This window comes from Monodelphis domestica, chromosome 7 (genome assembly GCF_027887165.1).
Source record: "Monodelphis domestica isolate mMonDom1 chromosome 7, mMonDom1.pri, whole genome shotgun sequence".
In the NCBI taxonomy this organism is placed as follows: domain Eukaryota; kingdom Metazoa; phylum Chordata; class Mammalia; order Didelphimorphia; family Didelphidae; genus Monodelphis; species Monodelphis domestica.
In genome coordinates, this window is record NC_077233.1 from 157,314,650 (window position 1) to 157,336,060 (window position 21,411).

The following is a 21,411-nucleotide window of genomic DNA, read 5'->3' on the forward strand; positions in this document are numbered from 1 at the left end:
ACTTAGAAATTTTGCTTTTCCCCTACTGGCTCTCCTCCAACTGGTCCAGTGGTCTCTTTTGCAAGAACCATTATTATTAACTACTTTTCAAGAATCTATCTTGCCAGTCCTTTCAGAGCCTATTTCAGAAGCAGGTAGACACTTCAGAAATATGAGAGAAAAGAGCAGAAAAATACTGAGCAGGTTTTAACTAGTTTTTATCACAGCAGGAAAGAGACATGATGAAAACCACGTGTGTAGCTGGAGAATGAAGATTAGCCTGTAAGATATATGCAAGAGGGTTTGGAGAAAAGAAAAACTAATGGCAGAAGGAATGGTTGCAGGCATGAAATTGTGAGGGCTTGGACAAAAATAATGATAAGATGGGAAATAAACAAGTGAATGTGAGGTGATTTTTCACTTTTATTGATGCCTTGGTTTTTATGTCACAGTCATTTATAGGTATGTTGTTGTTGCTGAGTCATTTTTCAGTTGTGTTCAACTCTTCGTGACCCTCTTTGAGGCTTTCTTGGAAAAGATATTGGAGTGGTTTTCCATTTCCTTCTCTAATTCATTTTACAGATGAAAAACTGAGGCAAACAGGGTTAAATGACTTGCCTATATTCATGTAGCTAGTGAGTGTCTGAGGCCAGATTTGAACTCAGAAAGATGAGTCTTCCTACCTTCAGTCTCAGCACTATCTCCACTGTACCACCTAGCTGTCTGTTTATAGGTATACATATCCCTCTTTTATCTCTTTATTCGAATCCTCTCTTATAAAAAAGAAATAAATGCAAGATAGAAAAATGGGAGACCACCTCATCTGAAGACTAGGCAGGAATCTATTCCTGTAATCTCCCACTTTTCTAGCAAGAATAAGGAAACATATCCTCATCTGTTCTTTGGGATGCAAGATTTGTCATTATAATTCATCAGAGCTGGACAGCCCTTCAATGTTATTTATACTTAATTCCATTGTAATTATCATGTCCATGTTCCTCTTCATTTTGTTTACTTCTCTCTACTAAAGTCCTTCTCAAGAGATTCATTAGAAGAAGAAATAATAGTATTTAATCAAATAAACCCATATCCAACAGTTCCCACAAGGTTGTTAACTCATAGGACTATCTCAAGGAATTATTTGGGAAACCTTAAACTTCCATAGCAATGAGATTTGGCATCAGCATCACCAGTTGGATGGACAAGGTGTTTAGGAAGTACCACTACCTCTGGAGTAAGGTTTTGCTGAGCCCTTCTCGGGGTTGTGCATCCACCTTTGATGTCTACACTAATTTTACCCACGGCTCCAAGAAGCTGCAACCAGGTTGAGGATAACTGATGAGCCTCAAACACTTGGTGAGTTAGGGGGATATCTACCACAAGCATGTGAGGACTTTCCTGGAAGAATGGGTGGATGAGAACAATTTGTTCCAATGGTTGGACATTGCAGGCATCAACACCATTCATTGCATCCCAGGTCACTGACAGTTGTTCTAACTTGTCTTGCTACTGGATTTGGGTGATTCTGGAACATAGAGAGTGAGTCTCACAACTTTTTGCAACTTTCTTTCATTTAAAACCAACCAATTCACAGTCAGGATATCCTTGTGAAGTCATTGGTTTTCTTCAAAAAGAAGGAACAACTACTACCACCATCATCACCACCACCACCATCGCTGCCGCCATCATTATATAGGAAGTGGAAGGCATGATTCTCAGGTGACTTTTCAGGCTCTGAAACTGGAAGACAAAAACATTACAATTAACTGTCAAAGTTAATTGTCAAAAATACCCCAACTTTTTAGCAAGTGATGATATGGGCAGGAAGGAAGCATTTATATGTACCAGGTACTATCCTAAGAACTTTACAAATATTATCTTATTTGATTCTTACAACAATCTTGGAAGGTAGGTGCTATTATTATCCCCACTTAAAAATTTAAAATAACTGAGAGATTAAGGGACTTCCCAGAGTTACTTAGCATTTAGTATAAGAGTGTCTGAGGCTGGATATGAACTCATGTCTTCCTGACTCTGCGCCAAGTATTCTATCTATTGAGTCCCCTAGCTGCTTCAGCCTTTTAAAGTAGATGTTTAAAAGGTCACCAAGGCAGCCTGAACCAGATTAAGATGTAATTGGGGTGGATACAGCTAGGTGGCTCAGTGTATTAAGAGCCAGACCAAAAGGCAGGATTTTGGTCCTGGGTTCAAATGTGACCCCAGACACTTACTCTGGGCAAGTCACACAACCTCAAATGCCTAGCCCTTACCACTCTTCTGCCTTGGGACTAATACACAGTATTGATTTTAAGATGAAAGGTAATTTTTTTTAATGTAATTGGAAAACATTTAGAAAGAATCAAAAACACAATAAAAGAGATATTACATTTTAAAACTGAGCCAAAAATGAGGTCTTCAGAGATCCTTATGTTTGGATTAGTGGCCCCCATTTCTATTTGAGTTTGACAACACTATTTTATAGCCTTAAGGTACCTGTATTGGCTTACTTTGTCTTAGAGTTAGCTATACTTTAGACATTTTTGCTGTTTTTCTGATAAATGACTTGGAAAAGAAAGTGCTTGCCACCAAAGACCTTAACACTGTGAAAAGATTCAGCATCTGAAAGTGATATAATTTTATCAGGGTAAATAACAGCAAAAATGAAGTCTTCAATTAATATCAGCATTGCTACTGCACCCTAAAGAATCCAGGACATTTTTCATCTGTCTTATAGAAGAAACTTTCCACATCCACATGTATTGTCTCCCCCACTGGAATGTAAGCTCCTTGGGACAAGGGGCTTTCTAATTTTTTTGTTTTTATCCCAAATGCTTAACATAGTGCTTTGCAGATAGTAAGCACTTAATAAATATCTCATTCATTCATTCATAACAAAAAATTCCAGTTACATGCCCCATTAGCACTGTAATTCAATCAACCAACATTTGTCAAACATTGTAAAGAACTTTAGATGTCTTTTTCCTTGATCTAGCCTATTTCCTGGTTCCCACCCTTCATCATCATTTGCCTATTGGGAATTCCAGACTGGATGCCCTGTAGTGATTTTAAACCCATCTAAGAAAAAAAAAATCATTATCTCCACTCCCCCACCCACTTCCCTTTTTACCCTCTTTCTTATCATCTTCCTATGTTTTCACAGCCTCAGAGTCATTCTTGATTCTTCACACTCCCTCATCCCACATATCCAATCATCAACCAAGTCTTTCTGATGACACTTCTACAACTTCTCTCACATTCATCACCTTCATTCTACTTAGACAGTCTACACTCTATTTCAAATCCTCATCACCTCTTGCCTGAACTACAAAAATAGCCTGCTGATGAGTCTCCCTGACTCAAATTTCTTCCCTCTCCAATCCACCTGCTCCACAGCTACTAAAATTATTTTCCTGAAGCACAGGTCTCCACTACCCAATAAATTCTAATAGATCCCTGTTGTCTCTAGAATATAATATAAACCCATCTGTTCATCACTTAAAGCCCTTCAAAGCCTGGCTTTAACCCATCTTTCCATCATTCAACCAAAGTTGCTCTTTGCAATGTCACTAATGATTTCTCTCTCTTTTTAAAATCCTTAACTTCTGTCCTACTTTCAATACTAAATATCAGTTCTAAGGCAGAAGAGCAACAAGAAATAGGCAACTAGGGTTAAGTGACTTGCCCAGGGTCACCCACCTAAGAAGTATCTGAGGCCAGATTTGAACCTAGGGACTCCATCCACTGAGCAACTTCGCTGCCCTACTAATGATCTCTTAATCACCAAATCAAATAGCCTATTTTTAACCTTCATCCTTCTTGACCTCTCTGAAGCCTTTGATACCTTTAATCACTTTCTTTTCCTGTATATTCTCTTTTCTAAAGGTTTTTGTCCATGCACTTTCCTGGTTCTCCTCCTGCCTATCAGATTGCTCTTTCTCAGTCTTTTTTGCTGGATCTTCATCCAGGGGTCCCCTTGTCTTTCAGGAGCCTGTCCTGCGCCCTCTTCTCTTTTCCCACTATACTCTTTCATTTGGTGATTTCATCAGTTCCCCTGGATTCAACTACCATCTCTCTGCAGACAATTCTCTGATCTACTTATCTTGCCCTAATCTCTGTGGTCCTCTAGCCTCACATCTGCCTATGGCACATCTTGGTCTTGCTGTCCTGTATACATCTTAAACTCAAAATATCCCACATTAAACTCATCATCTCACCTCCACACTCTCACAAACCACCCCCTCTTCCCAACTGACCTGTCACTCTTGAGGGCACAGCAATCCTCTCAGTCACCCAGAACAACCTAGATATGTACCATCCTTAACTCTTCACTCTTCCTTACGCACAATATATTGCTGAGGTCTATCCATTTTTGCCTTGGTGACATCTCTCATATATGCCTCCTCCTCTCCTCGGACAATGCCATGAGACCAGTGCATGTTTTCATCCCTTCATGCCTAGATTATGCCCGATGGTTGGCCTCCCAGCCACAAATCTCTTCCCATTCCAGGCAGTCCTCTAATCCGTTATTAAACTAGTCTTCCTAAAAGGCAGGTCTGATCTTGTCATTCCCCTACTCAACAAACTTCAGTGATTCCCTTTCTTCTCTCCAATATCAAATAGAAAATCTTCTGTTTGGCATTAAAGGCTGGGATCTTCCAGTCTAGAGCTCTTTCCAAAATGTCATAATGCTTCCAGGGGGCTGGATCCCATCTAGAAACTAAGGTGTTTCCATGTTTAATAGGACCAATACCTACCGAGTTCTTCTCTTCTAGCCTGTATCCACATGGTTTGGGCTCTAAAAGTCGACAAAGGCTCCAGCAATGTCTCCCTCGATTTAGCTTCCCCAGGGGCCTCTGCATGTTGATGGCACATCCTGGGTACCAAGGGGGCATAAGAGGTCCCACCCAGGTGGAATCAGTGTCCGTCCCACATGGTAGATGCCAGCAGTTACCACACTCTACCCTGCCAAACACATGAATTTCTACATGAAGACTGGGGTGGAGGGAGGGGATAGCACGCCACATCTATAAAAACGAAGCGCTTCTGTAGCTTTGCTGCATTTCCTTACTATATTTTTGTTAACTGCTCAGTGACCATTAAGTGCAGCATTTCATCCCAACATGAAGCCTGAACTAATGGGAGGCGGGCATCAGAGCCATGGCTGATATCATCTTATTTATCTCTCTTAGTGAACCTTTCAGTGCCATGGAGTAGGGAAGTAGTAAGTCTGTCATTGTTCGTATCTGAAGATTGTGCTACTGACAGTGATCCATGTCTGCACCAAGGAGAAAATGAAAAGCCTGATGAATGACTAGTGGTCCTTTCCTTGACTCTCTTTGGTTTGCAACAGCAATTGCTGCTTTACAGAGACCAGAGTATTGTTGGCAACTCTAACTATTTGACTCATCATTTTCCCAAAGCCTTTGGGAAAGAAAAAAATATATCAAAGTCTGGATGGCTGCCCACCATGCTGGTCTGATGCTCCCAGCATTCTTCGGTCATGTCACACCGCTAAAGGCTATAATTCAATTTACTGCCAAAGAATTTCTTCTGCCCTCTGTTTGTAATTACTTTCACAGCAGCTGGTGGACTATCCTGTCACCTGTTCTGCACATACATTTGGCCCTGGAGGATCAAACTGAAATGAATGTGGATTTGGGATCTATCACAAACTCAATACCCTCTGCAACGTCCCGTTCTTTGTTCAGTCATTTTAGTCATGCCTTTCTGTTCATGACCTCATTTGGGATTTTTTTTTTTTGGCAGATACTGGAGTGGTTTACCATATCCTTCTCAAGTTCATTTTGCAAATGAGGAAACTGAAGCAAATAGAGTTAAGTGACTTGCCCAAGGTCACACAGTTAGTAAGTGTCTGGGGTCAAAGAGATAATAAGAAAAAAGACTTGTAGAAGAATATTCATAGCTGCACTCTTTGTGGTGGCCAAAAATTGGAAAAAGGGGGGATGCCCTTCGATTGGGGAATGGCTGAACATATTGTGGTATCTGTTTGTTATGGAATACTATTGTGCTCAAAGGAATGATGAAATGGAGGAATTCCATGTGAACTGGAACGACCTCCAGGAAGTGATGCAGAGCGAGAGGAGCAGAACCAGGAGAACATTGTACACAGAGACTGATACACTGTGGCACAATCAAATGTAAGACTTCTCTACTAGCAACAATGCAATGATCCAAGACAATTCTGAGGGACTTATGAGAAAGAATGATATCCACATCCAGAGAAAGAACTGTGGGAGCAGAAACACAGAAGAAAAACAACTGCTTGGTCACATGGGTTGATGGGGATATGATTGGGGATGTAGACTCTAAATGAACATCCTAGTGCAAATAGGTCTTGATCAATGACACATGTAAAACCCAGTGGAATTGCTCATTGGCTACAGGAGGGGAGAGGAAGGAAAGAACACGATTCATGTAACTATGGAAAATATCCTAAGTTAGTTAATTAAATAAAATTTTTCAAATTTAAAAAAGCGTCTAGGGGCACATCTGAACTCATGAAGAAGATGGGTCTTCCTGACTTCAAGCCCAGCACTCTATCCACTCTGCCACTTAGTTGCCATCTTTAGGAATGGGAATTTGAAAGCCAGTTCAACCTTTCCACCTCACCCAGGCAGCTCCTATCTCAATCTGCCCAGTTTCCATAGCGTGATAGATCCAAAATTTCTTAAAGAAGCTCTTGAGGTCATCTAGCCCAAATCCTTCATCTTCCTGATGAGAATACTGAGATGCAGAGGAGGCTATGTGACTTGACCAACATTACACAGGTAGTCAGGGTCAGAGGCAGAATTTGAACCTAGTTCCTCTGATCCTTGAATCAGACTGAGAGCATTTTCCACTATACTGTGTTCATTTTGTGTGTGGGCTCAGGAAAAGCATCAGTTAAGACCAGAATATACCATAGATATCCATAGGGCCCATAGAGACCTGTGTGATCCTTATGCTCATAGATATCTACCTGTGAGCACTCTTACTTTCCACAGTGATGGCATAAGGAGATAAAGATAGACTACAGCACTAAACACAGCCCATCCACACTGAGGCTGCACTGCTCCTCTCAGTCTCACCAGGTCTCTCCTCATCCCCTTCTTCATCTCAGGGCGATGAGATGCTGCCCCATCCCAAGATGCCTCTGATCCCTTCCCACATTCAGGCTCCTTTATATATCTTGCAACGAGTATTAGTACAGTCAGCCCTAATATGTTGCAGGTTTCTATCTCAGTCTGTATTTTTATCTCTGACTCCTCATAGGACCCCATTTTATTCATTTAGCCAATCTCTGCATTAGATAGGACATGTTCTGTGATGACAAGAGGGGCTCTCTTAGAATCACGGGTGATGAAATAGAACAAACATTAACAATCTATTATGTAGTGGGTTTGGGGCTCAGCACTGGGGATGCAAAACAAAAATGGGCACAATATCTATCCTAGAAGTGCTGACATTTTACTGGGGCAGGAAAAGGAAAAATAAAGACAAGATAATCTGAGGAGAGAGAGAACACTAACACTTGTGATAGCGGTAACGATCAGGAAAGACATCACAGAGGGGTTGACGCCCGAGATGAGCCATGCAGAAATCTGCAAATTGTATGAAGCAGAAGTGAGGACTGTGGGGGAGTCTCTGTTCAATGGTATGAAGAAAAGAGATGAAATACAGTTTGGGAAGTCAGTAGGACAGTTTGGCTGGAACGAAAGAGCACAAGAAGTGGGGAAATATGCAGGTAGGAGCCAGAAAGAAAAAAGCTTTAAATGCCAGAGAGTCTGCACTTTGTCTTAAAAGAAATAAGAAATTTAATATGGAATGGAAAGCAAGTTCCTTGAGATGTAGAGTAGTTTTGTTTTTTGTCTCTGTGTCCTTGGCATTTTGTATCTCCCCTCTTGCAGGTCACACAGTAATTAATCAACCTATCAACAAGTATTTTTTTAATTAGAAAGATATTTTATTTTACCAATTACATGTAGTAACATATCTCCACATAAGTTTTCTGAAGTTATATGATCTAAATTGTCCCCCTCCCTTCTTTCCCCTCCCTCATCACAGAACTGGCAAGCAATTCGAGCTGTGTCATATATGTATTATTATACAATACATATTTCCATATTATTCATATTTGTAAGAGATGATCATATGAAACCAAAACCCCAATAAATAGGTGATAAATCATATGTTTTGATCTACATTCCGACACCAACAGTTCTTTTTCTGGAGGTGAATAGCATTCTTTGTTCTAAGTCCCTCAGAATTGTCCTGGATCATTGTATGGTCAAGAATAGATATGTCTATCACAGATGATCATACCACAATATTGCTGTTACTTCAAAAAAGTATTTATTGAGCAATACTTAGGGTACTATGGCGGAAAGAATGCTTGCTTTAGATTCAAGTGTTGTTGAGTCATTTTTTTTTCAGTCATTTTGACTTTGTCACTCAATTTGGGGTTTTCTTGATAAAATTACTGAAGTAGGTTCTCCAGGTAATTTTACAGATGAGAAGACTGAGGCAAACAGGGTTAAGTGACTTGCTCAGGGTCACACAGCTAGTAAATAAATGTCTGAGACCAGATTTGAACTGAGGAAGATGAATCTTCCTGACATCAGGCCCAACACTACTTAGATGTTCCTTGGATTCATAAAACCAGTTACAAATTTTTATTCCAATAATTGCTACCCAATTGACCTTGGGCAAGTCACTTAATCTCCCTGAGCTTCAGTGCTCTCATCTGTAAAATGAGAGAATTGGACCAGATAACCTCTATGTGTCTGACAAAGACCAAAGTTCAACATTCCTTGCTTTCAAGGAATTTGCATATACCTACATATATAATGCTAGAGAAGGAAATGGCAAATCATTCTTGTATCTTTGTCAATAAAATTCCAAACGGGGTGAGAGTAAGACATTGAAAAAAAAAGAGTGAATGACAAAACATATAGCCATAAATATGTGTACACAGATTTGTGTATTCATAAGGATATGGATATATTTGCACATATACACATACATACACACATATATAATATATATATATATATATATACATATATACATATATACATGGCACATAGGACCAAAGATCTAGAGGTGAAAGAGACCTTCAAAGCCATTTAGTCCAATCCCCTCATTTTACAGTTGAGGACATTGAGGCTGAAAGAGGTTAAGTGACCTACCCAAAGTCACACCAGTAATAACTGTGGTATATTTATATATACACATATATATATATAAGTATGTTTACATATTTGTTTATATATATATATATTTACATACTTATACACACATACACACTCCCACATATATATGTATATATAGATATAAATTATCATTCAAACAAATCTTAGTCTGTTACATATACAAAAAAAATGATCTGGTCAATTGGACTTGAGGGACTGGTAACCAGTACTTGGAGAGGATCAGGAAAGTTTCAAGCAAAGGATAACATTTCATCTGAGTTTGGAAGGAAACTTGGGGTTCCAAGGAGCAGTAGTGTAGAATAAGTATAAACCAGGCACAGGGCACAGGGCATGCAAAAAGGCACCACAATGGAGAGTTGTGTGGGAAGCACCACGAGGGAAGTTCAAAACCAATTTGGCTAGATTATAGCGCAGGAAAAGAAGTAACGTATAATAAGACCAGAAAGGTAGCTGGGAACCAGGTTGTAAAGGGCTTTAAATGCCCAACAGTGGTGTTTGTATATGATCCAAGAGGTCACATGGAATCACTGGTATTTATAGAGTAGGAGAAAGATATCAGACTTGTACTTTTGGGAAAATCTTCACTTTGGAGGATGGATTGGAGAGTGAAGGAAATTGGGTTAGAGAGACTGATTAGGAGATGCTTAATAAATTTTTGTTGAATTAAATTAAGGAGAGGAGCAACTGTAAGCAGAGAGAAGAAAAAAATTATTGGGATAGTCCAATAGAGGGGTGATGAGGACCCAAACCAGAATAATAACTGTGTGACTGGAAAGAAGACTATGAAGGTGTGATTAGTAAGATTTGGCAATTGAATTCATTTGGGGAAGGAGAGAGAGCAAAAATTGCAGGATAAATCTAAGATAGCAAATGTAGGTGGGTAAAAAGTATGGTGGACTCAATAAAAATGTTAACACTACTTTAAACTTGTTGGATTTGAGATGTTGAGATGGGATATATAAGTAAGAGCAAACATTTAGAAATGGTGTTCTAGAGTTTAGAAAAGAGGCTAGGTCAGACAGTTTTCAGATCCACTTGTAAAGAGATACATTTAAATGAGAATAATTGTTACCCAGAAGCTAATGAGATTACCAAGACAGGGTTAATAGAGAGAAGAGTTACCAATGCCAGAATCTACAAAGAGGTCAAATAGGAAGAGAACTCAGAAACCGTCATCAAAATTATAGCTGAAATATCTTGGCAACTTTGGTGGGAGCAATCTAAATCAAGTGGGAGGGTCTGAATAAAGAACAAAGTGGATGAAACTATCAATAATCATTTTTAAAATGTTCTAAATACTTAATAATTAGAGAAATAGAAGTGAACACAACCTTAAAATTTCACTTTATGCCCATAAGATTGGCAAAGATAACAAAAAGGAAAAATACAAATGTTGAAAGAACTGCAAGAAGAGAGGCAGTGTTAGTAGAGCTGTGACATGTCTAGCTAGTCCAAAAACCAATTTAGAACTATGTCCCCAAATCACTAAACTATGAATACTCTTTAACACAGAATATGAAATAGAGCCTCAGTTTATTTAATTTGCATTTCATCACATACATTTTAGCCCCCCTAACTACTAATTATTATTAAACAAGTGCCAAAGTAGAGTAAGATAAAAAGATAACACTCCCAGCTGCAATTATGTCCCCCTCCAGGTTGATTTCTTCTTCGTTAAATGTATTAGCCATTTCTCAAGACCTCCTGCCACAGGCAAGGTCCAGTCTCACTCACAACTACAGGGATTCCTGATAGGTGGTGAACAATCAGTCAAGAAAATAACAAAAGCAAGACAGCTATTTATCACTCGGCCACTGGGCATGCTTTACACCTGATAGCTGCTCTGCCATCACCAGGCCTTGTGTTTAATTTTATACCCATTTTGGGGGCACACAGATATATTACCTAACATGTCTAAATAGAGATGATTGGAAAAGTGATACATTAACTTTTAACAAATTACTTGATTAACAATTTATATTCTTGTATTGTGATTAGAGATTCTTGACAGAATAAAGGTTTCACACAAGATAAATGATTTCATCACAGGTGGCTTAATTTTCTCATTACCCTGTGAGGAACTTGAACTTACAAGCAATCAAGGAAATTTACTTATTACTTTTAATAAAAAGAAATAATCAATCAGAAATACTTAAAGACAATTCAACAATCATATCATTGAGGTTGAGAGGTACTGAGAACACAATTCAGATTTAATATTAGACTGATCATTTTTCAGGGTTTACTAGGGAGTTTCTCAAAGGAAAGGTCAAGTCAGTGAGGCATGATGAAGCTTGGTGTACCTGCATGTTTTGTATGGGCCTTCATGATTGATTTGTATGCTGGCTTCATGAGAAGAAGAACTTTTGTGAGTGGGGAAGTTCTGGGCTTGGTTGGTAGCTACAGTTTTACTGGGAATTATGTACCTAAGTAAAAGTTAACCCATGGTAGTCTTTTGGGATTGGGTTTGAGGGTCTGATCTTTTGGCGATGTTTTGGAGAAATAGAGTGTAGGTATTTTGCTCTTGTATTATTCCTTCTGAGGTTAGGGAGGAATAGCAATCACGTCAATTTCATAGATAGGGGATGTTAATGAGAGAGGTCATGCAAAGGGGACTGAGGGGGCAGTCACATCTTATTAAGGGGCCACTCTATGACCTCTTTAGCTGCCATAAGTGACCTTGTCAAGATATGGTGACCTGATGGCTCCCAGCAACCTCCCATTTGGGTTTATCTTAATTTCATTTGTATTGTTGTTATTTGAGTGTTTGCCACTCCTACTAAATTATAGGCTCCTTAATAGGGTCTGTATGGGGAATAGTTGAATAGGTTATGGTATATGATTGCAATGGAATACCACTGGTCCATAAGAAATGGTGAACAGGAACATCACAAAAAAAAAAACCAACAACAACCTGGAAAGATTTATATGAAGTGATACAAAGTGAAATGAGCCAGACCAAGAGAACATTGTACAGAATAATAGCAATAATGTATGATGAGCAACTGTGAATGACTTAACAGCAATGAAAAGATCCAAGACAACTCCAAAGGACTTATGATGAAAAGGGCTATCCACCAACATAAAAGGAACTGATGGGAGTCTAAATGCAGATTGAGGATATATTTTTTAAATTTTATAATATTTTATATGATCATTTCCAAGCATTATTCATTAAAGACAAAGATCATTTTCTTTTCCTCCCCCTACCCCCATAGCTGATGCGTGTTTCCAGTGGGTATCACATGTGTTCTTGGTTCGAACCCATTGCCATGCTGTTAATATTTGCATTAGAGTGTTCGTTTAGAGTCTCTCCTCTGTCATGTCCCCTCAACCACTGTAGTCAGGCAGTTGTTTTTCCTTGGTGTTTCTACTCCCACAGTTTGTCCTCTGTTTATGAATAGTGTTTGTTCTCCTAGATCCCTGCAAATTGTTCAGGGACATTACACCTCCACTAATGGAGAAGTCCATTACGTTCGATTATACCACAGTGTATTAGTCTCTGTGTACAATGTTCTCCTGGTTCTGCTCCTCTCGCTCTGCATCAATTCCTGGAGGTTGTTCCAGTCTCCATGGAATTCCTCCACTTCATTATTCCTTTTTGCACAATAGTATTCCATCACCAACATATACCACAATTTGTTCAGCCATTCCCCAATTGATGGGCATCCCCTCGTTTTCCAATTTTTGGCCACCACAAAGAGCGCAGCTATGAATATTCTTGTACAAGTCTTTTTGTCCATTATCTCTTTGGGGTACAGGCCCAGCAGTGCTATGGCTGGATCAAAGGGTAGACATTCTTTTGTCGCCCTTTGGGCATAATTCCAAATTGCCCTCCAGAATGGTTGGATCAGTTCACAACTCCACCAGCAATGAATTAATGTCCCTACTTTGCCACATCCCCTCCAGCATTCATTACTTTCCTTTGCTATCATGTTAGCCAATCTGCTAGGTGTGAGGTGATACCTCAGAGTTGTTTTGATTTGCATCTCTCTGATTATAAGAGATTTAGAACACTTCCTCATGTGCTTATTAATAGTTTTGATTTCTTTATCTGAAAACTGCTTATCCATGTCCCTTGCCCATTTATCTACTGGAGAATGGCTTGGTTTTTTGTACAATTGATTTAGCTCTTTATAAATTTGAGTAATTAAACCTTTGTCAGAAGTTTCTATGAAGATTTTTTCCCAATGTGTTGTTTCCCTTCTGATTTTAGTTACATTGGTTTTGTTTGTACAAAAGCTTTTTAATTTGATGTAGTCAAAATTATTTATTTTATATTTTGTGATTCTTTCTATGTCTTGCTTGGTTTTAAAGTCTTTCCCCTCCCAAAGGTCTGACATGTATACTATTCTGTGTTTACCCAATTTACTTATGGTTTCCTTCTTTATGTTTAAGTCACTCACCCATTTTGAATTTATCTTGGTGTAGGGTGTGAGGTGTTGATCAATTCCTAATCTCTCCCACACTGTCTTCCAATTTTCCCAGAAGTTTTTATAGAATAGTGGATTTTTGTCCCGAAAGCTGGGATCTTTGAGTTTGTCGTATACTGTCTTGCTGAGGTCGCTTGCCCCCAGTCTATTCCACTGATCCTCCTTTCAGTCTCTTATCCAGTACCAAATTGTTTTGATGACTGCTGCTTTGTAATATAGTTTAAGGTCTGGGACTGCAAGGCCCCCATCATTTGTGGTTTTTTTTTTCATTATTTCCCTGGATATCCTTGATCTTTTGTTATTCCAAATGAACTTTGTTATGGTTTTTTCTAAATCAGTAAAGTAATTTTTTGGGAGTTCAATGGGTATGGCACTAAATAGATAAATAAGTTTGGGCAGGAGGGTCATTTTTATTATATTGCCTCGTCCTACCCATGAGCAGTTAATGTTTTTCCAATTGCTCAAGTCTAGTTTTAGTTGTGTGGAGAGTGTTTTGTAGTTGTGTTCATATAGTTCCTGTGTTTGTTTTGGCAGATAGATTCCTAGGTATTTTATTTTGTCTAAGGTGATTTTGAATGGGATTTCTCTTTCTAGTTTTTGCTGCTGAGCTGTGTTGGAGATATACAGAAATGCTGATGACTTATGTGGGTTTATTTTGTATCCTGCAACTTTGCTAAAGTTGTTCATTATTTCAATTAGCTTTTTGGTTGAATCTCTAGGATTCTTTAAGTAGACCATCATGTCATCTGCAAAGAGTGATAACTTGGTCTCCTCCTTGCCTATTTTGATGCCTTCAATTTCTTTTTCTTCTCTAATTGCTACTGCTAGTGTTTCTAGTACAATGTCAAATAGTAGAGGTGATAATGGGCATCCTTGTTTCACTCCTGATCTTATTGGGAATGTATCTAGTTTTATCCCCATTGCAGATGATATTAACTGATGGTTTTAGATATATACTGTTTATTATTTTTAGGAATGACCCTTCTATTCCTATGCTTTCTAATGTTTTTAATAGGAATGGGTGTTGTATTTTATCAAAGGCTTTTTCTGCGTCTATTGAGATAATCATGTGGTTCTTGTTGGTTTGCTTGTTGATGTGGTCAATTATGTGGATGGTTTTCTTAATATTGAACCAGCCCTGCATCCCTGGTATAAATCCTACTTGATCATGGTGGATGACCCTTCTGATCACTTGCTGGAGTCTTTTTGCTAGTATCCTATTTAAGATTTTTGCATCTATATTCATTAGGGAGGTTGTTCTATAGTTTTCTTTCTCTGTTTTTGACCTGCCTGGTTTTGGAATCAGTACCATGTTTGTGTCATAAAAGGAGTTTGGTAGAACTCCCTCTTTGCTTATTATGTCAAATAGTTTGTATAGTATTGGGGTTAACTATTCTCTGAATGTTTGATAGAATTCACTGGTGAATCCATCAGGCCCTGGGGATTTTTTCTTAGGAAGATCTTTGATGGCTTATTGGATTTCATTTTCTGATATGGGATTATTTAAGAATTCTATTTCTTCTTCTTTTAGTCTAGGCAGTTTGTATTTTTGTATATATTCATCCATATCACCTAAATTGGTGTATTTATTGCCATATAATTGGGCAAAGTAATTTTTAATGATTGCCTTAATTTCCTCTTCATCAGAGGTAATGTCCCTCTTTTCATCTTTGATGCTGTTGATTTGCTTTTCTTTCTTCCTTTTTTAAATTAGATTGACCAGTACTTTGTCTATTTTGTTTGTTTTTTCAAAGTTCCAGCTTCTTGTCTTATTTATTAAATCAATAGTTCTATCACTTTTGATTTTATTAATTTCTCCCTTAATTTTTAGGATTTCTAGTTTGGTTTTCTGCTGGGGGTTTTTAATTTGATCGCTTTTGAGTTTTTTTTAATTTGCATTTCCAATTGATTGATCTCTGCTTTCCCTAGTTTGTTAATATATGCACTCAGGGATATGAATTTACCTCTGATTACCACTTTGGCTGCATCCCAAAAGGTATGAAAGGATGTCTCGCCATTGTCATTTTCCTTGATGAAATTATTAATTGTTTCTATGATTTCTTCTCTAACTAAATGATTTTGGAGTATCATATTGTTTAATTTTCAATTAGTTTTTGATTTAGTTTTCCATGTACCATTACTGATCATTATTTTTATTGCCTTGTGGTCTGAAAAGGCTGCATTTATTATTTCTGCTTTTCTGCATTTGTATGCCATGTTTCTGTGACCTAATGTATGGTCAATCTTTGTGAATGTGCCATGTGGTGCTGAGAAGAAGGTGTATTCCTTTTTATCCCTATTTATTTTTCTCCAAGTGTCTATTAATTCTAATTTTTCTAAGATTTCATTCACTTCTTTTACCTCTTTCTTATTTATTTTTTGATTTGATTTATCTAAATTTGATAATGGTTGGCTCAAGTATCCCACTAATATGGTTTTACTGTCTATTTCTTCCTTCAATTCTCCTAGTTTCTCCATTAGAAATTTGGATGCTATACCATTTGGTGCATACATGTTGATTAGTGATATTTCCTCATTGTCTATACTCCCTTTTAACAAAATATAATTACCTTCCCTATCCCTTTTGATCAGGTCTATTTTTGCTTTGGCTTTATCAGATATCATGATTGCCACTCCTGCCTTCTTTCTGTCAGTTGAGGCCCAGAAGGTCTTACTCCATCCTTTAATTCTGACCTTGTGGGTGTCTACCCGCCTCATGTGTGATTCTTGAAGACAACATATGGTAGGGTTTTAGATTCTAACCCATTCTGCTATTCGTCTACGTTTTATGGGTGAGTTCATCCCATTCACGTTCAAAGTTATGACTGTCACTTGTGGACTCCCTGGCATTTTGATATCCTTCCCTAATTCTAACCTTTCTTCTTCAGATCTACCTTTTAGTCCAGTGATTTACTTTAAATCAGTCCCCCTTGTCCCCTCCCTTGATATGTTTCCCTTTCTAGTCCCTCCCTTTTTTGTGTTCCCTCCCCCCTGCCCCCCTTGATTTTCCCTTCTCCCTTCCCTTGTTGGGTAAGAAAGAATTCAAGATCCCAATGGATCTTGATGTTCTTCCCTCTCAGAGTTGATTTCCCTGAGAGTAAGGTTTAAGTAAAAACTCTCTTCCTCTCCTTCTTTTCTTTTCTTCCCCTCCCCTTCCCGTGTGAATCTTTGTGTGAGAAAGATTATTCTATTTGGTCTTTCTTTTCCCCCTATTTACACATTACATTTCCCCCACATGTTAGTATACATAGATTGATATAAATGTAGTCCTTATAGAAGAGAGTTTGAGTAAAAGAAAAAGATAACATTTTTTTCCTTTTCCCTTTCCTTCATATTTACCTTTTCAGGTATTCCATGCTCTTTGTTTTTCGATATTGAACTTTCCACAGACCTCTGGCCTTTTCTTTGCAAAAACTTGGACATCTTCTATTTTGTTGAATGCCCATACTTTCCCTTGGAAGTATATAGTCAGTTTTGATGGGTAGCTGATTCTTGGTTGAAGGTCCAACTCTCTTGCCTTTCTGAAAATCATGTTCCATGCCTTATGGTCATTCAGAGTGGAACTTGCAAGGTCTTGTGTGACCCTGATTGGCATTCCTTTATATCTAAATTGTCTTTTTCTGGCTTCTTGTAAGATTTTTTCTTTTGCTTGAAAGCTTTGGAATTTGGCAATTACATTCCTGGGAGTTGTCTTTTGGAGATTTAGTGTAGAATGTGTTCTGTGAACTCTTTCAATGCCTCTATTGCCCTCTTGTTCTAGGATCTCTGGGCAATTTTCTTTGATTATATCTTGTATTACGATGTTGAGTTTTCTGTTTATTTCTGGCTTTTCTGGTAGTCCAATTATTCTTAAATTATCTCTTCTCCCTCTATTTTCCAAGTCTATGACCTTGTCAGTGAGATAGTTTATGTTCTCTTCTAATTTCTTGGTCTTTTGGCTTTGCTTTATTAATTCTTGCTCGTTGTCTTCCAGTTGCCTAATTTTGACCTTTATAGCCTGGTTTTCCTTTTCACTTTGGTCAAACTGGTTTTGTAGATGCGTGGATTTCTTTTGCATTATTTCCCACTTTTCCTCCCAGAAGGCTTCCATCTTTTTGATCCTTTCCAATTCCAATTCTTCATGGGTTTGTGGAGAGTTTCCTTTTCCTTTGGAAGGTTTCTGAGCATTTGCTTGTTTTTCCTCTTCTATCTCCTCTGTATTTTGTATTTTTGCTCCATAAAATGTGTCCAAAGTCGCCCCCTTCTTCTTGTTTTTCTTTGAATTTTGCGGCTTTTTTTGCTTCTGTGGAGTTTGCCATCTCTATCTGAGTGGGGAGGACTGGCTTTTCTTATCTCTGTCTGGTGTTCAGAGGTTTTAGCCCTAGGCAGATTGTCTGTTCTATGCAGTTGTTGTTCTGTCTTCCCAGGGAAGCCAGGAATTGCTGGTGTTTCTGTGTTACTGCCCTCCTCAGTTCCCTCCCAATGCTTCTGCATTGCCTTACTTCCATGCTCTGAGCCTGGCTTGGCCCTTTCCGTGGGGTGTTTGTTTCTGTGCCTTAGCCGGCCAGAAGAGCCAGCACTCTGAGGGGGTAGGGGCCACAGCTTCCCGGAGCTCAGAAGACTCCTGATAGATTAGCTTTTCCTGGGTTGAACTGAGTATGCCCTGAGGCAGGGACCTTCCTTGAGACTTGGATGGAAGGATCCAGCCAGGGGGTTACAAGCTCTCCCTGTCTCTCTCCGTTTCCCTGCTGTCTGTGTTGGGTGCCCCCTCATCTGAGTCAGGTTGTTTTTAGGAAGCGACCTTCATAATAGCCAGCCCTGAGACTCTGAGGTTCCCTCTGCTGCCTTGGACTCGGCGCTCTGGGTTGGGGGGGATGGGTCCTGGGACCTTCCTTCTGCCTACCCCTTATGTCCGAGTGTTCTCAGGTTCTGGCTTTTGGGGGGGGCCATACCTTTTGATCCAAGTCCAGGAGGAGGATTCCCAGGGTCTATGCTGTTGTTCGTTTTGAATTTCGGTGCCCTAGGAGCATATAGTTTGAGTTCGGTAGGGAAGGGTTTCCGGAGATCTTAACTTTAGCTTTCTCTAAGCCGCCATCTTGACCCTAAATGCAGATTGAAACATACCATTCTTTACTTTATTTCCTTCATTAAGTTTTCTACAGTGTGATGTGTCTTTTTTCGCATGATGAACATAATACATGCATAACCTATATCATATTACCTGCCATCTTGGAGAGGGAGGAAGAGAACATAGGTTGCAAAATATCAGAAATTATCAAAACTATGTACATTATCTGGTAGCCAAAAAAATGAGCATCTGTGTTCTATTTTTGAAAAACCCATTCTTAGCATAGTGCATCAGGTATACAGCTAGAGTGGGATGATCAAGGCTTTGACCCAGGACACCAAAATTTAGAGAGCTTCAGGATCTACTATGTCCTCTTTCAGTAATAAGGCCATTATAGTACCTAATTCTTCTTCTTACTCAACTGCGTGTGTTATTCCACTATTTCAACTACCACCACATCATGAATTACAAAAGTAATTTAAAGGGGAAATAATGTGCTTGCTCTGGGTTGGGGCACACTTTTTGCTACTTGTTCAATACACCATTTGGTGGTACTTGGCCATGATGGGCATGTTTCATTTGCTCTGGTTGTCAAAATTGCTAGTTACAGTTCTGAAGTGCATTGCAATACTGACTTAAAAATATTTATTGAATGAAGTTGAATTAAGGACCTTCTCCAACTAAGTGTCAACTGCTATTCATTCTTGTTAATTTAATCTTGGTTTTCTTTTACCAGAAATAAAGAATCAACAACTTTCAATAAACAGTGAATCATTTCTTAGACTTTGAAGCCTTCTGAGACCATATTCACTCTGGCTTGTCTCCAGAAGCTCTTCAGAACTTGGTAAAAAGCCTTTAAGTATTTACCTGCATACAACTTATCAGAAAGGAAACACTACTTTTCCTTTTTAACATTTCTCATTAACTTTGGAATGCCTTTTCTGGCTAATAATCTCATCCTGCCTCATCTCTTTTGAGTTACTGGTGCCAAAGAAGAAATCATCAGTTTTTACAATGGAGGAACTGGCCTTTGCTACCTCCCAGGAGCTTTCTTTCCCCAATGTGGTTTTAATTCCCATGCAGAAAGCCAGAGCATGATACCAACAATCACTCTCCTTGTCAGCTTTTCAATATCTATCTAGATTCATTTATTCTCACTTTTTCCCCTTCCTTGCCCTCTTTCTGCATAGCTTTCAAATTTAGCATCCTTCAGGTTTTTAAACATTTACTGTCACTTTAGGGCAATCTTGAGTTTTGATATTCGTTTTTTGGGCACAATGCCACCCCACTCCTTTCATTTCTTCCCCATATCTTCACCATGGCCTCTGATACATTCCCTTATACTTCTAGCTCATCATCTCTCACTCTCCTCCCTTTATAGTCTTGATTGTTTCAGGTACATATATAGCACAGTGCTTGGTGTGTAGTAAACACTTAATAAAAGCATGTTTCCTTCCTTTCATCATTCACCAGTACAAATACACACTTCCTCTACCTTTGACTTCTTAATTTCTTTGTCCTACCATCATTCTACTCATATTTCACAAAGTCTCAACTCCATGTGACCTTGACATTTTGGGTTCTTCTTGCACTTCTTCCTTCATTTAGTCTTTTTTCTTCTGTTCCTTCTTACATTATCTAAATGTTGAATTGAATATCTCCCAAGTGGTGCAAGGGCTTATCACTCAATCCTGGGTTAAGCAGTGCCCTATTCCCCAGTAGGACAATCTTAGCATCATGAAGAAATTAGGATTCCACAGACCTTTGCAGGATGCCAATTTATTTATTGTCTGTAAAAATGACATGCATTTCCACACATTTTTCTATGCCTGAAAATTTATGCCAAGGGGAGACATCACAGGAAGGGCATATGATAAACCTGATAGTGAATCAAGGGGCCAAATAATGAAAAAATAAATTAAAAAGAGGAGAAAAAACTATATCCTCAGGTTGTCATTTTTTAAAAAAAGTTTGAATAAAGGAAGGGAATATCCTTTTGGAGAAAGACTTGGACTGCCAAGTTTTCCCATTTAAAATGTTGACACATAGATTGCCAATAACTGGATTGCTGCCTAAGTATTTTGAAATTTGCTGACCCTTTACTATATTCAAACATATCTTAATCATCAGTTTCTCTCTGGATCTCAGTAGCCTCTAGAGATCTTCTGACATATTTTGATTATTCTTAATAATATTTTTCTCCTTTTTTTAAACAATACTATAAGTCTACATTTTAGAAAAGTTGACTTAGACTGAAGATTTGAATGTAAGCTCCTTGAGGACAGGGAGTCTTTGTCTTTGAGATCTAGTTAGAACAGTGACTACCAGAGTATTCACTTCATGAATATTTATTGAAATGTTCTTGAACTCATTGAATTATGGTATGGTGGTGTAATATGGACTCATTCTCAACCCTTACCTTTGAAGCTTTTCATTTGTGTGTCTTTGGCCAGATCACATAACCTCTTCTAGATCTCAGTTTCCTCATCTATACAATGGAGAGGTTAGACTAGATGGTTTCTGAGGTCCCTTCCAGGTCTAGATCTGTGATAATCATGTTATTTGTTAAACTAGAGTATACCCTACTATAGATAGGTTTAGTTTTAAAACCCTGGAGAAAGCTTTTGATTAATTAAACAGTTAAGAACCACCAAGTATCCAGAGAGAAGAACTGGAGCCCCACAAAGTAAAAGTTCAAATGGTGATAATGGGCTTGAGAACTGATGACAATCTACAATAC